General features: G+C 40.0%; 1 pseudogene; it reads left to right on the forward strand.

The window, feature by feature from the left end:
- Positions 1-20,180: 20,180 nt before the first annotated feature.
- LOC119333975 lies at positions 20,181-21,494 on the forward strand (annotated as a pseudogene).
- Positions 21,495-22,028: the final 534 nt, after the last annotated feature.

Raw genomic sequence — 22,028 nt, forward strand, 5'->3', positions numbered from 1 at the left:
AACCAAAGTTGTCGTTTCTTAAAGTTTGGGATTGTGATGCTTATATGAAAAAGTTTCATCCTGATAAGCTCAAACCCAAATCAGAGAAATATGTCTTCATAGGATACCCAAAGGAGACTGTTGGGTACACCTTCTATCAGAGATCTGAAGGCAAGTTATTCATTGATGAGAATGGATCCTTTCTAGAGAAGGAGTTTCTCTCGAAAGAAGTGAGTGGGAGGAAAGTAGAACTTGATGAGGTAACTGTACCTGCTCCCTTATTGGAAAGTAGTTCATCACAGAAATCTTTTCCTGTGACTACTAGACCGATTAGTGAGGAAGCTAATGATGATGATCATGTAACTTCAGATCAAGTTACTACAGAACCTCATAGGTAAACCAGAGTGAGATCTGCACTAAAGTGGTACGGTAATCCAGTTCTGGAGGTCATGTTACTTGACCATGACGAGCCTACGAACTATGAGGAAGCGATGATGAGCCCAGATTCCGCGAAATGGCTTGAGGCCATGAAATCTGAGATGAGTTCCATGTATGAGAACAAAGTATAGACTTTGATTGACTTTCCCAATGATCGGCGAGCCATTGAGATTAAATGGATCTTCAAGAGGAAGACGGACGCTGATAGTAGTGTTACTATCTACAAAGCTAGAATTGTCGCAAAAAGGTTTTCGACAAGTTCAAGGTGTTGACTACGATGAGAGTTTCTCACTCGTATCTATGCTTAAGTCTGTCCGAATCATGTTAGCAATTGCCGCATTTTATGAAATCTAGCAAATGGATAAACAAAACTGCATTCCTTAATGGATTTATTAAAGAAGAGTTGTATATGATGCAACCAGAAGGTTTTGTCAATCCTAAAGGTACTAACAAAATAGGCAAGCTCCAGCGATCCATCTATGGACTGGTGCAAGCATCTCGGAGTTGGAATATACGCTTTGATGAGATGATCAAAGCATATAGTTTTATATAGACTGGCGGTGAAGCCTGTATTTACAAGAAAGTGAGTGGGAGCACTACATCATTTCTGATAAGTATATGTGAATGCCATATTGTTGATCGGGAATAATGTAGAATTATTCTGCAAAGCATAAAGGAGTGTTTTGAAAGAAGTTTTTTAAAGAAAGACCTCGGTGAAGCTGCTTACATATTAAGCATCAAGATCTATAGAGATAGATCAAGACGCTTGATAAGTTTTTTTCAATGAGTACATACCTTGACAATATTTTGAAGTAGTTCAAAATGGAACAGTCAAAGAAAGAGTTCTTGGATGTGTTACAAGGTGTGAAATTGAGTAAGACTCAAAGCCCGACCACGGCAGAAGATAGAAAGAGAATGAAAGTCATTCCCTATGCCTCAGCCATAGGTTCTATAAAGTATGCCATGCTGTGTACCAGATCTATTGTATACCCTACACTGTGTTAAGCAAGGGAGTACAATAGTGATCTAAGAGTAGATCACTGGACAGCGGTCAAAATTATCCTTAGTGAAATAAGGAAATATTTCTCAAATATGGAGGTGACAAAAGGTTCGTCGTAAAAAGTTACGTCGATGCAAGTTTTAACACAGATCTGGATGACTCTAAGTCTCGATCTAGATACATATTGAAAGTGGGAGCAATTAGATAGAGTAGCTCCGTGCAGAGCATTGTAGACATAGAATTCGCAGAATACTTACGGATCTGTATGTGACAGACCCGTTGACTAAAATTATCTCACAAGCAAAACATGATCACACCTTAGTACTCTTTGGGTGTTCATAACATCTACATCTGCTCCTGCAATAGATCTTCGTAGAATATGTAGGGGCCAATATGAGCATCCAGGTTCCGCTATTGGTTATTGACCGGAGACATGTCTCGGTCATGTCTACATTGTTCTCGAACCCGTAGGGTCCACACACTTAAGGTTCCGATGACAGTTATATTATGAGTTTATGAGTTTTGATGTACCGAAGTTAGTTCGGAGTCCCGGATGTGATCACGGACATAACGAGGAGTCTCGAAATGGTCAAGATATAAAGATTGATATATTGGACGACTATATTCGGACACCGGAAGTGTTCCGGGTGATTTCGGAGGAAACCGGAGTACCGGAGGGTTACCGGACCCCCCCCCCCCGGGGAAGTAATGGGCCATATGGGCCTTAGTGGAGAGAGAGAAGGGCAGCCAGGGTGGGCCGCGCGCCTCCTCCCCCCTGGTCCGAATTGGACTAGGAGAGGGGGGGCGGCGCCCCCCTTTCCTTCTCCCTCCCCACTTCCTTCCCCCTCCTAGTAGGAGTACTAGTAGGAGTCCTACTCCTACTAGGAGGAGGACTCCTCCTTGGCGCGCCTATAGGGCCGGCGGGCCTCCTCCCCTTGCTCCTTTATATACGGGTGCAGGGGCACCCCTAGACACACAAGTTGATCTTCGTGATCGTTCTCTTAGCCATGTGCGGTGCCCCCTTCCACCATAATCCTTGATAATATTGTAGCGGTGCTTAGGCGAAGCCCTGCGACGGTAGAACATCAAGATCATCACCACGCCATTGTGCTGACGGAACTCTTCCCCGACACTTTGCTGGATCGGAGTCCAGGAATCGTCATCGAGCTGAACGTGTGCTAGAACTCGGAGGTGCCGTAGTTTCGGTGCTTGATCGGTCGGGCCGTGAAGACGTACGACTACATCAACCGCGTTGTCATAACGCTTCCGCTTTCGTCTACAAGGGTATGTAGATCACACTCTCCCCTCTCGTTGCTATGCATCACCATGATCTTGCGTGTGCATAGGAATTTTTTTGAAATTACTACGTTCTCCAACAGTTCTCCCTCGGGGCTGAGGGTATGTACAAGTAGCTATGTGTTTGATCTCTCTTCTCTCTCTCTCTCTCTCTCTCTCTCTCTCTCTCTCTCTCTCTCTCTCTCTCTCTCTCTCTCGTGTTCTTGAGGCGATACGATCTTGATGTATTGCGAGCTTTGCTATTATAGTTGGATCTTATGATGTTTCTCCCCCTCTACTCTCTTGTAATGAATTGAGTTTTCCCTTTGAAGTTATCTTATCGGATTGAGTCTTTAAGGATTTGAGAGCACTTGATGTATGTCTTGCGTGGGATACCCGTGGTGACAATGGGGTATTCTATTGATCCACTTGATGTATGTTTTGGTGATCAACTTGAGGGTTCCGCCCATGAACCTATGCATAGGGGTTGGCACACGTTTTCCTCTTGACTCTTCGGTAGAAACTTTTGGGCACTCTTTGAAGTACTTTGTGTTGGTTTGAATAGATGAATCTGAGATTGTGTGATGCATATCGTATAATCATACCCACGGATACTTGAGGTGACATTGGAGTATCTAGGTGACATTAGGGTTTTGGTTGATTTGTGTCTTAAGGTGTTATTCTAGTACGAACTCTAGGATAGATTGAACGGAAAGAATAGCTTCGTGTTATTTTACTACGGACTCTTGAATAGATCAATCAGAAAGGATAACTTTGAGGTGGTTTCGTACCCTACTATAATCTCTTCGTTTGTTCTCCGCTATTAGTGACTTTGTAGTGACTCTTTGTTTCATGTTGAGGGATATTTATATGATCCAATTATGTTATTATTGTTGAGGGAACTTGCACTAGTGAAAGTATGAACCCTAGGCCTTGTTTCAACGCATTGCAATACCGTTTACGTTCACTTTTCTCATTAGTTACCTTGCTGTTTTTATATTTTCATATTACAAAAACCTATATCTACCATCCATATTGCACTTGTATCACCATCTCTTCGCCGAACTAGTGCACCTATACAATTCACCATTGTATTGGGTGTGTTGGGGACACAAGAGACTCTTTGTTATTTGGTTGCAGGGTTGCTTGAGAGAGACCATCTTCATCCTACGCCTCCCACGGATTGATAAACCTTAGGTCATCCACTTGAGGGAAATTTGATACTGTCCTACAAACCTCTGCACTTGGAGGCCCAACAACGTCTACAAGAAGAAGGTTGTGTAGTAGACATCAAGCTCTTTTCTGGCGCCGTTGCCGGGGAGGTTAGTGCTTGAAGGTATATCTTTAGATCTTGCAATCGAATCTTTTTGTTTCTTGTTTTATCACTAGTTTAGTTTATAAAAGAAAACTACAAAAAATAGAATTGAGTTTGCCTCATAAGCTTCATCTTTTTAATATCTTTCGTGAGTATGATGGAAAGGAAAATATGTGCCAAAGTGTTAGAAGAAGAATGCATTAAAATGTTTGGCACTAAATCTTTGAATGATGAGCATGATTGCAATGTTGTTAGTATGAATTCCTTGAATATCCATGATGCTAATGACATGCAAAGCCACAAGGTTGGGGAAGCTATGTTTGATGAAGATGATGTTTTTTGTCCCCCAAGTTTTGATGAGCAAATTTATTATGATGAAAGCATGCCTCCTATTTATGATGATTATATTGATGAAAGTGGATTTGGAGGGGTCATGACTTTATTTTGTGATGAATCCACTATTTCGGAAGAGGTTCCAATTGATTATGAGAACAAAGTTGCTATCTATGATGATTATTGTGATGACATGTATGCTATAAAGAATAATGATAACCATGAAAATTGTCATCATGATTTTAGTTTTCAATTGGATTATGCCTCACATGATAGTTATTTTGTTGAGTTTTCTCCCACTATTATGAATGAGAAGAATTTTGCTTATGTGGAGAGTAGTAAATTTTCTATGCTCGTAGATCATGAAAAGAATGCTTTATGTGCTGGTTATATTGTTGAATTCATTCATGATGCTACTGAAAATTATTATGAGAGAGGAACATATGCTTGTAGGAATTGCAATAATATCAAGTTTCCTCTCTATGTGCTTAAAGTTTTGAAGTTATGCTTGTTTTGCCTTCCTATGCTAGTTGATTATTGTTCCTATAAGTTGTTTTCTCACAAAATCCCTATGCATCGGAAGTGGGTTAGACTTAAATGTGCTATTCATATCCTTCATGATGCTCTCTTTATGTTTCAATTCTTATCTTTTATGTGAGCATCATTGAAATCATCATGCCTAGCTAGGGGCGTTAAATGATAACGCTTGTTGGGAGGCAACCCAATTTTATTTTTGTTCCTTGATTGTTGCTCCTGTTTAGAAATAAATAATTTATCTAGCCTCTGTTATGATTGAGTTTTTATGTTTTAATTAGTGTTTGTGCCAAGTAGAACCGTTGGGAAGACTTGGGGAAAGTCTTGTTAATCTTGCTGTAAAAAACAGAAACTTTAGCGCTCACGAGAATTGCTGTCATTTTTTATTGGAGAGTAATATTTAGTTAATTATTTTTGAAGATGATTAATAGATAAATTACTCACTTACAGAAATTTATTTTAGAATTTTTGGGGTTCCAGAAGTTTGCGTTAGTTACAAATTACTACAGACTGTTCTGTTTTTGACAGATTCTGTTTTTCGTGTGTTGTTTGCTTATTTTAATGAATCTATGGCTAGTAAAAGAGTTTATAAACCATAGATAAGTTGGAATAAAGTAGGTTTAACAGCACTATAAATAAATAATGAGTTCATTACAGTACCTTGAAGTGGTGTTTTGTTTTCTTTCGCTAACGGAGCTTACGAGTTTTCTGTTAAGTTTTGTGTTGTGAAGTTTTCAAGTTTTGGGTAAAGATTCGATGGACTATGGAATAAGGAGTGGAAACAGCCTAAGCTTGGGGATTCCCAAGGCACCCCAAGGTAATATTCAAGGACAACCAAAAGCCTAAGCTTGGGGATGCCCCGGAAGGCATCCCCTCTTTTGTCTTCGTTCATCGGTAACTTTACTTGGAGCTATATTTTTATTCACCACATGATATGTGTTTTGCTTGGAGAGTCAATTTATTTTCTTAGGATTTGCTTGATGTTATTTAGAACAATGTTTGCATCTTTTATTTCAATAAAAGTGGCATTGATAGCCTTTACTATGCCTATTTTACAAGTCCATGTTGCTGTTTGAAAACAGAAAGTTTACCGCTGTTGCAAAAATTCCTAGAAAAGTCTGAATGTGATAAAATGTTGAAACCTTTTGCATAATAAGATATGATAAATTTACTACAGTGGGAATTTTCTTTCATAATTTTTGGAGGTAGGGAAGTATGGATCTTGCTGCACTCTTTACAGACTGTCCTGTTTAGGCAGATTGCTGTTCTGTTTGCATTGTTAACATATGTTTGCTTCTTTAATGATTCTATTTGAGGATAGGACTATTAAATATGCAGAGTAATTTAGTATGAAATGTTGAATAATAATTTTAGTGATTTGCTACAGTAGATTATGATAAGGTTTTTGCATTGGTTTATACTAACTTATCTCACGAGTCCTTATTGAGTTTTGTGTGGATGAAGCTTTTGAGATTTAGGGAGACCATGATATGGGAGGAATAAGGAGACACAAAAGCTCAAGCTTGGGGATTCCCAAGGCATCCCAAGATAATATTTCAAGAAGTCCCAAGCGTGTAAGCTTGGGGATGCCCCGGTTGGCATCCCACCTTTCTTCTTCAACAACTATCGGTTAGTTTCGGTTGATCCTAAGTTTTTGCTTCTTCACATGATGTTTGCCATTCTTAGAATGTCATTTTACTTTGTTTTGATTGCTGTTTGAATAAAATATCAAGATCTGAAATTCTTAAATGAGAGAGAGTCTTCACATAGCTACATAATTACTTAACTACTCATTGATCTTCACTTATATCTTTTGGGAGTAGTTTGTCATTTACTCGTGTGCCTCACTTATATCCTATGAGTAAATGGTTGAATGATTTGAATGTCATAAATCTGAAATTATATATGTTTCATATGCTTATCCCATGGGTAGTAATGACTTTACATATAAGAAGTAGAGGTGGTAAATTTATTGAAGGTTAGCAAACATTGTATTGGTCACTTGAACAATTCATGAAAGAATATTGAAGGAAGAGAGATTTCACATATAAATATACTATCTTGGACATCTTTTGTAATTGTGAGCACTCGTTAAAATATGACATGCTAAAAGGTTGATGTTGGACAAGGAAGACAACATAATGGGTTATGTTTTCTTATATTCGAAATAAAGTATATTGTCATGGATCGCCCAACACGTTGAGCTTGCCTTTCCCCCTCATGCTAGCCAAATTCTTTGCACCAAGTAGAAATACTACTTGTGCCTCCAAACATCCCTCAAACCAGTATTGCCATGAGAGTCCACCATACCTACCTATGGATTGAGTAAGATCCTTCAAGTAAGTTGTCATCGGTGCATGCAATAAAAATTGCTCACTAAATATGTATGATCTTTTAGTATGGAGAAAATAAGCTTTATACGATCTTGTGATATGGAAGCAATAAAAGCGACGGACTGCATAATAAAGGTCCCTATCACAAGTGGCAATATAAAGTGACGTTCCCTCGCATTAAGATTTTGTGCATCCAACTATAAAAGCGCATGGCAACCTCTGCTTCCCTCTGCGAAGGGCCTATCTTTTATTATTGTCTTTTACCTTATGCAAGAGTCATGGTGATCTTCACCTTTCCTTTTTCATTTTATCCTTTGGCAAGCACGTCGTGTTGGAAAGATTCTGATATATATATATATATATATATATATATATATATATATATATATATATATATATATATATATATATATATATATATATCCAATTGGATGTAAGGCATCATGAACTATTATTGTTGACATTACCCTTGAGGTAAAAGGTTGGGAGGCAAATCTATAAGCCCCTATCTTTCTCTGTGTCTGATTAAAACTTTGAACCCATAAATATCGCGTGAGTGTTAGCAATTGTGAAAGACTAAATGATAGTTGAGTATGTGGAGTTTGCTAAATCAAAGCTCTGACATGGACTCTTCCTGAAAATAAGATGAATTGTAATTGTTTGATGACTAATAACACGGTTTGTTAGTTTTCAAGAAAGTTTATGATCTATACTTCAACGTGTGAATAGCTTGTTACTTGATCATGAGAAGCTTTATCAAATGAGCTATTGTTATGATATATAATGATGCTAGAAAAGGTGATTGACATTATCATTGATCAAACTTGTGCACCTACTAGCATTCACACTTCATAAATTATTTCTTTTATCATTTACCTACTCGAGGACGAGCAGGAATTAAGCATGGGGATGTTGATACGTCTCCAACGTATCTATAATTTATGAAGTATTCATGCTATTATATTATCTGTTTTGGATGTTTATGGGCTTTACTAAACACTTTTATATTATTTTTGGGACTAACCTATTAACCTAGAGCCCAGTGCCAGTTTCTGTTTTTTCCCTTGTTTCAGTGTTTCGCAGAAAAGGAATATCAAACGGAGTCCAAACGGAATGAAACCTTTGGGAGAGTTATTTTTGGAACGGAAGCAATCCAGAAGACTTGGGGTGTACGTAAGGGAAGCAACGAGGAAGGCACGAGGCAGGGGGCGCGCCCACCCCCCCTGGGCGCACCCTCCACCCTCGTGGGCCCCTCGTGGCTCCCCTGACGTATTTCTTCCTCCTATATACACCAATATACCCTAAAACCATCGGGGAACAGAATAGATCGGGAGTTCCGCCGCCGGAAGCCTCCGTAGCCACCGAAAACCAATCTAGACCCGTTCTGACACCCTGCCGGAGGGGGAATCCCTCTCCGGTGGCCATCTTCATCATCCCGGCGCTCTCCATGACGAGGACGGGGTAGTTCTCCCTCGGGGCTGAGGGTATGTACTAGTAGCTATGTGTTTGATCTCTCTCTCTCGTGTTCTTGAGGCGCTACGATCTTGATGTATCGCGAGCTTTGCTATTATAGTTGAATCTTATGTGTTTCATCTCTCTCTCTCTCTCGTGTTCTTGAGGCGCTACGATCTTGATGTATCCTTAGACACACAAGTTGATCTTCGTGATCGTTCTCTTAGCCATGTGCGGTGCCCCCTTCCACCATAATCCTCGATAATATTGTAGCGGTGCTTAGGCGAAGCCCTGCAACGGTAGAACATCAAGATCGTCACCACGCCGTTGTGCTGACGGAACTCTTCCCCGACACTTTGCTGGATCGGAGTCCGGGGATCGTCATCGAGCTGAATGTGTGCTAGAACTCGGAGGTGCCGTAGTTTGGGTGCTTGATCGGTCGGGCTGTGAAGACGTACGGCTACATCAACCGCGTTGTCATAACACTTCCGCTTTCGTCTACAAGGGTACATAGATCACACTCTCCCCTCTCGTTGCTATGCATCACCATGATCTTGCGTGTGCGTAGGAAATTTTTTGAAATTACTACGTTCTCCAACAGTTCTCCCTCGGGGCTGAGGGTATGTACCAGTAGCTATGTGTTTGATCTCTCTTCTCTCTCTCTCTCTCTCTCTCTCTCTCTCTCGTGTTCTTGAGGCGATACGATCTTGATGTATTGCGAGCTTTGCTATTATAGTTGGATCTTATGATGTTTCTCCCCCTCTACTCTCTTGTAATGAATTGAGTTTTCCCTTTGAAGTTATCTTATCGGATTGAGTCTTTAAGGATTTGAGAGCACTTGATGTATGTCTTGCGTGGGATACCCGTGGTGACAATGGGGTATTCTATTGATCCACTTGATGTATGTTTTGGTGATCAACTTGAGGGTTCCGCCCATGAACCTATGCATAGGGGTTGGCACACGTTTTCCTCTTGACTCTTCGGTAGAAACTTTTGGGCACTCTTTGAAGTACTTTGTGTTGGTTTGAATAGATGAATCTGAGATTGTGTGATGCATATCGTATAATCATACCCACGGATACTTGAGGTGACATTGGAGTATCTAGGTGACATTAGGGTTTTGGTTGATTTGTGTCTTAAGGTGTTATTCTAGTACGAACTCTAGGATAGATTGAACGGAAAGAATAGCTTCGTGTTATTTTACTACGGACTCTTGAATAGATCAATCAGAAAGGATAACTTTGAGGTGGTTTCGTACCCTACTATAATCTCTTCGTTTGTTCTCCGCTATTAGTGACTTTGTAGTGACTCTTTGTTTCATGTTGAGGGATATTTATATGATCCAATTATGTTATTATTGTTGAGGGAACTTGCACTAGTGAAAGTATGAACCCTAGGCCTTGTTTCAACGCATTGCAATACCGTTTACGTTCACTTTTCTCATTAGTTACCTTGCTGTTTTTATATTTTCATATTACAAAAACCTATATCTACCATCCATATTGCACTTGTATCACCATCTCTTCGCCGAACTAGTGCACCTATACAATTTACCATTGTATTGGGTGTGTTGGGGACACAAGAGACTCTTTGTTATTTGGTTGCAGGGTTGCTTGAGAGAGACCATCTTCATCCTACGCCTCCCACGGATTGATAAACCTTAGGTCATCCACTTGAGGGAAATTTGATACTGTCCTACAAACCTCTGCACTTGGAGGCCCAACAACGTCTACAAGAAGAAGGTTGTGTAGTAGACATCAAGCTCTTTTCTGGCGCCGTTGCTGGGGAGGTTAGGGCTTGAAGGTATATCTTTAGATCTTGCAATCGAATCTTTTTGTTTCTTGTTTTATCACTAGTTTAGTTTATAAAAGAAAACTACAAAAAAATAGAATTGAGTTTGCCTCATAAGCTTCATCTTTTTAATATCTTTCGTGAGTATGATGGAAAGGAAAATATGTGCCAAAGTGTTAGAAGAAGAATGCATTAAAATGTTTGGCACTAAATCTTTGAATGATGAGCATGATTGCAATGTTGTTAGTATGAATTCCTTGAATATCCATGATGCTAATGACATGCAAAGCCACAAGGTTGGGGAAGCTATGTTTGATGAAGATGATGTTTTTTGTCCCCCAAGTTTTGATGAGCAAATTTATTATGATGAAAGCATGCCTCCTATTTATGATGATTATATTGATTAAAGTGGATTTGGAGGGGTCATGACTTTATTTTGTGATGAATCCACTATTTCGGAAGAGGTTCCAATTGATTATGAGAACAAAGTTGCTATCTATGATGATTATTGTGATGACATGTATGCTATAAAGAATAATGATAACCATGAAAATTGTCATCATGATTTTAGTTTTCAATTGGATTATGCCTCACATGATAGTTATTTTGTTGAGTTTGCTCCCACTATTATGAATGAGAAGAATTTTGCTTATGTGGAGAGTAGTAAATTTTCTATGCTCGTAGATCATGAAAAGAATGCTTTATGTGCTGGTTATATTGTTGAATTCATTCATGATGCTACTGAAAATTATTATGAGAGAGGAACATATGCTTGTAGGAATTGCAATAATATCAAGTTTCCTCTCTATGTGCTTAAAGTTTTCAAGTTATGCTTGTTTTGCCTTCCTATGCTAGTTGATTATTGTTCCTATAAGTTGTTTTCTCACAAAATCCCTATGCACCGGAAGTGGGTTAGACTTAAATGTGCTATTCATATCCTTCATGATGCTCTCTTTATGTTTCAATTCTTATCTTTTATGTGAGCATCATTGAAATCATCATGCCTAGCTAGGGGCGTTAAATGATAACGCTTGTTGGGAGGCAACCCAATTTTATTTTTGTTCCTTGATTGTTGCTCCTGTTTAGAAATAAATAATTTATCTAGCCTCTGTTATGATTGAGTTTTTATGTTTTAATTAGTGTTTGTGCCAAGTAGAACCGTTGGGAAGACTTGGGGAAAGTCTTGTTAATCTTGCTGTAAAAAATAGAAACTTTAGCGCTCACGAGAATTGCTGTCATTTTTTATTGGAGAGTAATATTTAGTTAATTCTTTTTGAAGATGATTAATAGATAAATTACTCACTTACCGAAATTTATTTTAGAATTTTTGGGGTTCCAGAAGTTTGCGTTAGTTACAAATTACTACAGACTGTTCTGTTTTTGACAGATTCTGTTTTTCGTGTGTTGTTTGCTTATTTTAATGAATCTATGGCTAGTAAAAGAGTTTATAAACCATAGATAAGTTGGAATAAAGTAGGTTTAACAGCACTATAAATAAATAATGAGTTCATTACAGTACCTTGAAGTGATGTTTTGTTTTCTTTCGCTAACGGAGCTTACGAGTTTTCTGTTAAGTTTTGTGTTGTGAAGTTTTCAAGTTTTGGGTAAAGATTCGATGGACTATGGAATAAGGAGTGGCAACAGCCTAAGCTTGGGGATTCCCAAGGCACCCCAAGGTAATATTCAAGGACAACCAAAAGCCTAAGCTTGGGGATGCCCCGGAAGGCATCCCCTCTTTTGTCTTCGTTCATCGGTAACTTTACTTGGAGCTATATTTTTATTCACCACATGATATGTGTTTTGCTTGGAGAGTCAATTTATTTTCTTAGGATTTGCTTGATGTTATTTAGAACAATGTTTGCATCTTTTATTTCAATAAAAGTGGCATTGATAGCCTTTACTATGCCTATTTTACAAGTCCATGTTGCTGTTTGAAAACAGAAAGTTTACCGCTGTTGCAAAAATTCCTAGAAAAGTCTGAATGTGATAAAATGTTGAAACCTTTTGCATAATAAGATCTGATAAATTTACTACAGTGGGAATTTTCTTTCATAATTTTTGGAGGTAGGGAAGTATGGATCTTGCTGCACTCTTTACAGACTGTCCTGTTTAGGCAGATTGCTGTTCTGTTTGCATTATTTGCATATGTTTGCTTCTTTAATGATTCTATTTGAGGATAGGACTATTAAATATGCAGAGTAATTTAGTATGAAATGTTGAATAATAATTTTAGTGATTTGCTACAGTAGATTATGATAAGGTTTTTGCATTGGTTTATACTAACTTATCTCACGAGTCCTTATTGAGTTTTGTGTGGATGAAGCTTTTGAGATTTAGGGAGACCATGATATGGGAGGAATTAAGGAGACACAAAAGCTCAAGCTTGGGGATTCCCAAGGCATCCCAAGATAATATTTCAAGAAGTCCCAAGCGTGTAAGCTTGGGGATGCCCCGGTTGGCATCCCACCTTTCTTCTTCAACAACTATCGGTTAGTTTCGGTTGATCCTAAGTTTTTGCTTCTTCACATGATGTTTGCCATTCTTAGAATGTCATTTTACTTTGTTTTGATTGCTGTTTGAATAAAATATCAAGATCTGAAATTCTTAAATGAGAGAGAGTCTTCACATAGCTACATAATTACTTAACTACTCATTGATCTTCACTTATATCTTTTTGGAGTAGTTTGTCATTTACTCGTGTGCCTCACTTATATCCTATGAGTAAATGGTTGAATGATTTGAATGTCATAAATCTGAAATTATATATGTTTCATATGCTTATCCCATGGGGAGTAATGACTTTACATATAAGAAGTAGAGGTGGTAAATTTATTGAAGGTTAGCAAACATTGTATTGGTCACTTGAACAATTCATGAAAGAATATTGAAGGAAGAGAGATTTCACATATAAATATACTATCTTGGACATCTTTTGTAATTGTGAGCACTCGTTAAAATATGACATGCTAAAAGGTTGATGTTGGACAAGGAAGACAACATAATGGGTTATGTTTTCTTATATTCGAAATAAAGTATATTGTCATGGATCGCCCAACACGTTGAGCTTGCCTTTCCCCCTAATGCTAGCCAAATTCTTTGCACCAAGTAGAAATACTACTTGTGCCTCCAAACATCCCTCAAACCAGTATTGCCATGAGAGTCCACCATACCTACCTATGGATTGAGTAAGATCCTTCAAGTAAGTTGTCATCGGTGCATGCAATAAAAATTGCTCACTAAATATGTATGATCTTTTAGTATGGAGAAAATAAGCTTTATACGATCTTGTGATATGGAAGCAATAAAAGCGACGGACTGCATAATAAAGGTCCCTATCACAAGTGGCAATATAAAGTGACGTTCCCTCGCATTAAGATTTTGTGCATCCAACTATAAAAGCGCATGGCAACCTCTGCTTCCCTCTGCGAAGGGCCTATCTTTTATTATTGTCTTTTACCTTATGCAAGAGTCATGGTGATCTTCACCTTTCCTTTTTCATTTTATCCTTTGGCAAGCACGTCGTGTTGGAAAGATTCTGATATATATATATATATATATATATATATATATATATATATATATATATATATATATATATATATATATATATATATATCCAATTGGATGTAAGGCATCATGAACTATTATTGTTGACATTACCCTTGAGGTAAAAGGTTGGGAGGCAAATCTATAAGCCCCTATCTTTCTCTGTGTCTGATTAAAACTTTGAACCCATAAATATCGCGTGAGTGTTAGCAATTGTGAAAGACTAAATGATAGTTGAGTATGTGGAGTTTGCTAAATCAAAGCTCTGACATGGACTCTTCCTGAAAATAAGATGAATTGTAATTGTTTGATGACTAATAACACGGTTTGTTAGTTTTCAAGAAAGTTTATGATCTATACTTCAACGTGTGAATAGCTTGTTACTTGATCATGAGAAGCTTTATCAAATGAGCTATTGTTATGATATATAATGATGCTAGAAAAGGTGATTGACATTATCATTGATCAAACTTGTGCACCTACTAGCATTCACACTTCATAAATTATTTCTTTTATCATTTACCTACTCGAGGACGAGCAGGAATTAAGCATGGGGATGTTGATACGTCTCCAACGTATCTATAATTTATGAAGTATTCATGCTATTATATTATCTGTTTTGGATGTTTATGGGTTTTACTAAACACTTTTATATTATTTTTGGGACTAACCTATTAACCTAGAGCCCAGTGCCAGTTTCTGTTTTTTCCCTTGTTTCAGTGTTTCGCAGAAAAGGAATATCAAACGGAGTCCAAACGGAATGAAACCTTTGGGAGAGTTATTTTTGGAACGGAAGCAATCCAGAAGACTTGGGGTGTACGTAAGGGAAGCAACGAGGAAGGCACGAGGCAGGGGGCGCGCCCACCCCCCCTGGGCGCACCCTCCACCCTCGTGGGCCCCTCGTGGCTCCCCTGACGTATTTCTTCCTCCTATATACACCAATATACCCTAAAACCATCGGGGAACAGAATAGATCGGGAGTTCCGCCGCCGGAAGCCTCCGTAGCCACCGAAAACCAATCTAGACCCGTTCTGACACCCTGCCGGAGGGGGAATCCCTCTCCGGTGGCCATCTTCATCATCCCGGCACTCTCCATGACGAGGACGGGGTAGTTCTCCCTCGGGGCTGAGGGTATGTACTAGTAGCTATGTGTTTGATCTCTCTCTCTCGTGTTCTTGAGGCGCTACGATCTTGATGTATCGCGAGCTTTGCTATTATAGTTGAATCTTATGTGTTTCATCTCTCTCTCTCTCTCTCGTGTTCTTGAGGCGCTACGATCTTGATGTATCCTTAGACACACAAGTTGATCTTCGTGATCGTTCTCTTAGCCATGTGCGGTACCCCCTTCCACCATAATCCTCGATAATATTGTAGCGGTGCTTAGGCGAAGCCCTGCAACGGTAGAACATCAAGATCGTCACCACGCCGTTGTGCTGACGGAACTCTTCCCCGACACTTTGCTGGATCGGAGTCCGGGGATCGTCATCGAGCTGAACGTGTGCTAGAACTCGGAGGTGCCGTAGTTTGGGTGCTTGATCGGTCGGGCCGTGAAGACGTACGGCTACATCAACCGTGTTGTCATAACACTTCCGCTTTCGTCTACAAGGGTACATAGATCACACTCTCCCCTCTCGTTGCTATGCATCACCATGATCTTGCGTGTGCGTAGGAAATTTTTTGAAATTACTACGTTCTTCAACAGTTCTCCCTCGGGGCTGAGGGTATGTACCAGTAGCTATGTGTTTGATCTCTCTCTCTCTCTCTCTCGTGTTCTTGAGGCGATACGATCTTGATGTATTGCGAGCTTTGCTATTATAGTTGGATCTTATGATGTTTCTCCCCCTCTACTCTCTTGTAATGAATTGAGTTTTCCCTTTGAAGTTATCTTATCGGATTGAGTCTTTAAGGATTTGAGAGCACTTGATGTATGTCTTGCGTGGGATACCCGTGGTGACAATGGGGTATTCTATATATCCACTTGATGTATGTTTTGGTGATCAACTTGCGGGTTCCGCCCATGAACCTATGCATAGGGGTTGGCACACGTTTTCGTCTTGACTCTTTGGTGTTAACTTTGGGGCACACTTTGAAGTACTTTGTGTTGGTTTGAATAGATGAATCTGAGATTGTGTGATGCATATCGTATAATCATACCCACGGATACTTGAGGTGACATTGGAGTATCTAGGTGACATTAGGGTTTTGGTTGATTTGTGTCTTAAGGTGTTATTCTAGTACGAACTCTAGGATAGATTGAACGGAAAGAATAGCTTCGTGTTATTTTACTACGGACTCTTGAATAGATTGATCAGAAATGATAACTTTGGGGTGGTTTCGTACCCTACCATAATCTCTTCGTTTGTTCTCTGCTATATGATCCAATTATGTTATTATTGTTGAGGGAACTTGCACTAGTGAAAGTATGAACCCTAGGCCTTGTTTCAACGTATTGCAATACCATTTATGCTCACTTTTCTCATTAGTTACCTTGCTGTTTTTATATTTTCAGATTACAAAAACCTATATCTACCATCCATATTGCACTTGTATCACCATCTCTTCGCCGAACTAGTGCACCTATACAATTTACCATTGTGTTGGGTGTGTTGGGGACACAAGAGGCTCTTTGTTATTTGGTTGCAGGGTTGCTTGAGAGAGACCATCTTCATCCTACGCCTCCCACGGATTGATAAACTTTAGGTCATCCACTTGAGGGAAATTTGCTACTGTCCTACAAACCTCTGCACTTGGAGGCCCAGCAACATCTACAAGAAGAAGGTTGTGTAGTAGATATCACCCCAACCCGAGATGGAGCGTGGTGCTAGTACACCATCGCGTCAGCCTTCTCCACCCCAGCTGCCCGAGACTGAGCCCATCAACGCAAGTCCTCCATATTGATCTCAGGCGTGTCAGCCTTCTCCAAAGCGAAAGAGAGCACCAAGCAAGAAACCCTCTCCTCCCGCCAAAAGGAAGTTGGCTTACGACAGGGGTGACGAGGAAAACAAGGCCATAGTGGATGCCGAAGTGAAGGCCTTTTTTGCTAAGAGGCCGCCCCCGCCACCAAAGGAGAAAATACCCGAGGAAGTCGTACAGCACTTTCTGGATATGGCTCAACCGGCTGTGAAGAGAACGGACTCAGACTATTAGCGCTCTGTTAATTAAGAAGTCATATCGTGCACAAAAAGAAAAAGAGTCGAGCTCGAGCCAAAGCAGGTAGTAAAAAATGCAGGAAAATTGTTCCCCAACTAGGAGAACAGGCAGTGCAATTGATCGCCCCGCTCATTGTACAATCACATGTGAGTACCGTCGATCATCCGGTAATAACCGACGAACATAGAATGCAGGCTAAAGAGGCCGGTCTCACTGTTGAACAACTCCTAGGCATCGAGTTTCTCCTCGGGTTTACAGAGGAGGAACTATCATGGAAATATGTCTCCGGCCAACCTCTGGTCAAGCCTGAGGAGATCCCGCTTCTATCAATGAGAATGCACAGATTGCATGAGTGGTACCTGAGATAAGTAAAGAACGGGCGAGAGGCCCTCATGGTGAAAGTCAAGGTAGAGCATTACTTCCATGAAAAAGATTTTAGAGTTGAGTTTCAAGAAATGTTTCAGTTATTCAATCAAGACGCACTCGACAAATCTCTCCTCAATTGCTATTGTATGTAAGTGATTTCTTTCTGTAATTTAAGTATCTAGTTGTGCTCCTTCATTACCTGTAATTATCCTCACTATATTCTTTTATGTGGTATTATGCAGAATGAAGATTTATGAAATGAAAAGAGATGGACACTATGGCATTGGGTTCATTGACCCAAATACATTTAACGAAGAGACATGGTCACGTCATAAAAAGACACAAAGAGAAGCTTGCTAGAGTTTTTTAAGCGACTAAATACCCAACCAGAAATACTATTTCCTTACAATTTCGGGTGAGTGTTACTGTCTTGTACTACAAATTCTGTTTTGCTTACTAGATGTTAATAAGTGTAGTTGATGAGTTATGCACATGCCCGCTTAATTATACAAACGTGTGCGCATGCAGTTTTCACTGGATCCTGCTAATCATTGAAGTTGACTTGGGAAAAGTTTAAGTATTGGACTCACTACTTAAAGAAACTAAAGAATACTCAATCATGAAGGGGATGATCGACAGGTAATTTCAATCATTATCGCACTATGTCGGCCTCTTTAGTTCATTTCCTGATATCAACTAATTAATAACTCCTTTATTCATTTTTTTGCCGGTGGGCAGGGTTTGGCAAAAGTTCATCAAACAGGTTCAATGGAAACAAGAGCTAACATGGGTGCGACCCAAGGTAATTAAGTAGTACTAGCTACGACCGCGCATCTCTTTAATTCTAGTTCCAATACCATTATCATGCTTGATTAATTATTATCTGATTGAATTCTATTCTCGTAAAGTGCATGAGGCAGACGTCAGGGAATAATTTATGTGCATACTACGTTTGTGCGAACATCTGCATTATGACGTCTGAAAGGACCAAATCTGCAAGACAACTTTGGGTACGTTTGCCAGAACACTATTCACAATTTTTATATCATTATCTAACATACATACACACAACTAATATATTCATATGATCTCTCTTTACAGATGTCGGAAATGCGGGATGAGCTCCTACCAAAGGATCGCATATGAGCACTTCAAGAGGAACTGGCGGGATTTTTGCTTGACCAGGTCAGAGATCCCGAAAGAGAATACCATTACATCTAATGCCTTCATGTAATGATCTGTAAATTGTAGGAGAAATTGTATATATAGTCCCTCCGTCTGGTAAAGAGTGTACGTTTAGCTTCAAAAAAATTCCACAAAAGTGTGTACTTTTATCTTCCCAATGCACTTTAAAGTAGAAAAAAATAATTCTCTCTTGTCACACGGTAATCAAGATCAATAACAAGCTGTACATCGTCTTCTTAATTTGTACATGCACTTAGCTCATTGGGGTTGCTTAATTAAAGAAGAGAGTGATGATGGTTGCATTTTTCCAATGCATTTTTCACTTTACTCCATAATTTGTCCTAAAATCTCTAGATGTACACTCTTCATCGGATGGAGGGAGTATGTGTGTATGAATGGTCGTATGAGAAATTCGATGATATATATATGATCGATTCTACAAGAAATTTTGTTTATACGTGCATAACATGTACAGTATGTAGCAGCGTAAAATATGTTTGAAATAAAAAAGAATTAAATGGGAAACAAAAATTAAAAGAAAAAATAAACCATAAACCCCTTAACCTTTTAGTCCCGGTTGGCGTCACCAACCGGGACTAAATGACCCCCAGCCCCCGGTGCGGGCTCGTGCCACGTGGTGGGCCTTTGGTCCTGAATCGTGACGAATCGGGACTAAGGGGGAGGGCTTTAGTCCCCACTCTTTAGTCCCGGTTGGTGAACCGGGATTAAAGGCCCTTATGAACCAGGACTAATGGCCAATTCTACACTAGTGAAGCTTTCTCCTAGTAATGTAGGTGGCTTCAGATTTACTAATGTATTACTTTGTATGATCTTTATAAATAATTAATAAAATGGCTGCATGCATCGCTCAGATGCAGAGGCCGGGATCCTCCTTTTCTTAAAAAAAAAGAGATTATACAGGATCAGGCCCCTCAGTGGTGGACGCAATAGCCCTAATTATGTGTGTAGGTGTTCTTGCATATAGTTCTGTATAGGGATTACAGGTATATATGTGATTGAGTGAGAGAGTCAGAAGATCACCCAACTATATGGAATGCGCCAATGCCATTTTCGCTATCAGCAAAAACATATTTCTAAACTTTTAGAATTGACACGCTATTTCCATTTAATTTTTATTTTCTTTTTATAAAAGATATAAGTTTTGGGTAAGTTGGAACTGGAATCCGTCAGGGAGCAGGTGTCACAATTCAGCTTGTATGGAGTTCATCGTGGTGAGTTTGTGGTATTGGAATCCATCATGGAATAGTAGGGCCGAACAATTGTGTTTCACCTATATATCGCTGTCCCTTCTCGGGCGGCAGTCTCCCAATCGTAAAATTCTGTTCGCCAAGTTGTCGTCAATTGTTCGCACCACCCGCCGTTGTCCTTACTGCTGCCTCTCGAATCGCTCCGTCGCCGTTGTCTCTCCCCGGGTCTCCCGTAGTCCCGCGCTTAGTATATCTGCCTCACCTAGACAGCAGCCATGGCCGCGTCCCAGAGCTCAGCAACGAGGACGGCCTCTACCTGCGCCCCGGAGACTGCGCATGGGACGCACCTATTCAAGATCCAAGGGTACAGCCTGTACAGAGGCTTCGGCGTCGGCAAGGTCATCCAGTCCGCTACCTTTGCTGTCGGCGGCTACGACTGGTGCGTCCACTTGTACCCTGACGGTGAAACGGAAGACCATAAAGATTGGTTGGCTGTCGACCTCCTGCTCCAGACTGATAACACTGAGGTGAGGGCGCTCTTCCATATTTGGCCGGTCGACCAGGCCACACAGCCTCCCGCGCCCGGGCCAAACCCCAATAATGCTACACTTACGGGCAAAAGGCGCACGGAATCACCTACGCGCAGAGATGGATTCTACTGTTTGGTGCTCAGGTTTTTTACTTTGCGTGAATTCCGGCTCGCTAGTTCTCTCGTTTGGCCACCTCAGCCCGTAGGCACCATTTCCGTAGCAGCAGCCAGCAAGTGTAGCATTATTGGGCCAAACCCTTACCAGACAGAACCGTTGGTGTTTGACAGTCGTGGCAATGCAGGCCACTGCAGGGGCAATCCATATTTCTTGAGGAAGTGTGAACTTGGAAGGTATATTATGGACGACATTCTTCTCATCGAGTGCAGTCTTACAGTGATCAAGTTCAAGGAGGCACAGGTGGTGGATGCCAAGATTAACGCCGAGGTCCAAGTGCCACCGTCCGATGTGGTGGATAACCTCGGTACATTGCTGGAGGCTACAGAGGGAGCAGATGTGTCTTTCAAGGTCAAAGTCAAACATGAGGTTTTCCCAGCTCATAAGATCATCCTCGCAATGCGCCATGCGGTCGCCGGTCTTTAGAGTGGAGTTCTACGGGCCACTCAAAGACGAACAAAGGCACAGCATAACCATTGAAGATATGCAACCCACAACTTTCAGAGGACTGCTTCACTTCATTTACTAAGATACGTTGCCTCTGTTGGATGACCTCAACTCTGATGAGTATCAAGAATTGCTTAGGCATTTACTTGTTGCTGCAGATATGTATGGTATGGAAAGGATGAAGTTGATGTGTGAGAGAAAACTTTGCGAGGTTCTTTCTACTGGACTGTGGCAACCACCTTAGCTCTAGCTGACCAGCATCATTGCAGCAAGCTCAAAGATGCTTGCATTGAATATATCATCTCTTCGAACAGAAAGGTTGATGTGATGGCAAGTAAAGGGTATGAGCACCTGAAAAGGACTTGTCCTACAATCATTGTTGATATATGGGAGAAAGCAGCTAACACCACAAATTTTAGTATGCTGACTGTGGATTAAATTTAGCATAGTTACTTCAGTTGAGACCTTTGCAAACCTTAGATTAGATTGTTTTTTCTTAAATTCTCGGAGATCTTCTCGACAAGGGTTAGTTTTGCAAAATGTATGTCTCCCCTTTGATAATTTGTTAACCTGTACATGAACCTATATATGCTAGATCAGTATCATTCTTAAATATGTTTTGATATGTAGACTAGTACATTTACTGTTTCTGTTTTACCCTTTAGGTGCTCTTTTAATTTCTTTATTGAAGCAGTGAGTGATTAACTACCATGACTACATCGATGGTGTAATATGACGAAGCTTTAGCAAATATCAGTATTATGGAAAGTTATTGATCAGTTCTGAAGTTCTCGGTGATGCCGTGATGCCAATTATACACTGTATAATATGTATATTAAAATACCAATGTCTTAGTTGTTCACATCATTGTTTCAATCTTAAATTTTAGTTTGCATTTTGTTACCAGATGTTCTATTTCTTTTAGAGTTTGGTAAAACTCTGAAACCATAGTTTCCACTTCGAGAAGTTTGA

The sequence above is a fragment of the Triticum dicoccoides genome, chromosome 7A (assembly GCF_002162155.2).
Source record: "Triticum dicoccoides isolate Atlit2015 ecotype Zavitan chromosome 7A, WEW_v2.0, whole genome shotgun sequence".
In the NCBI taxonomy this organism is placed as follows: domain Eukaryota; kingdom Viridiplantae; phylum Streptophyta; class Magnoliopsida; order Poales; family Poaceae; genus Triticum; species Triticum dicoccoides.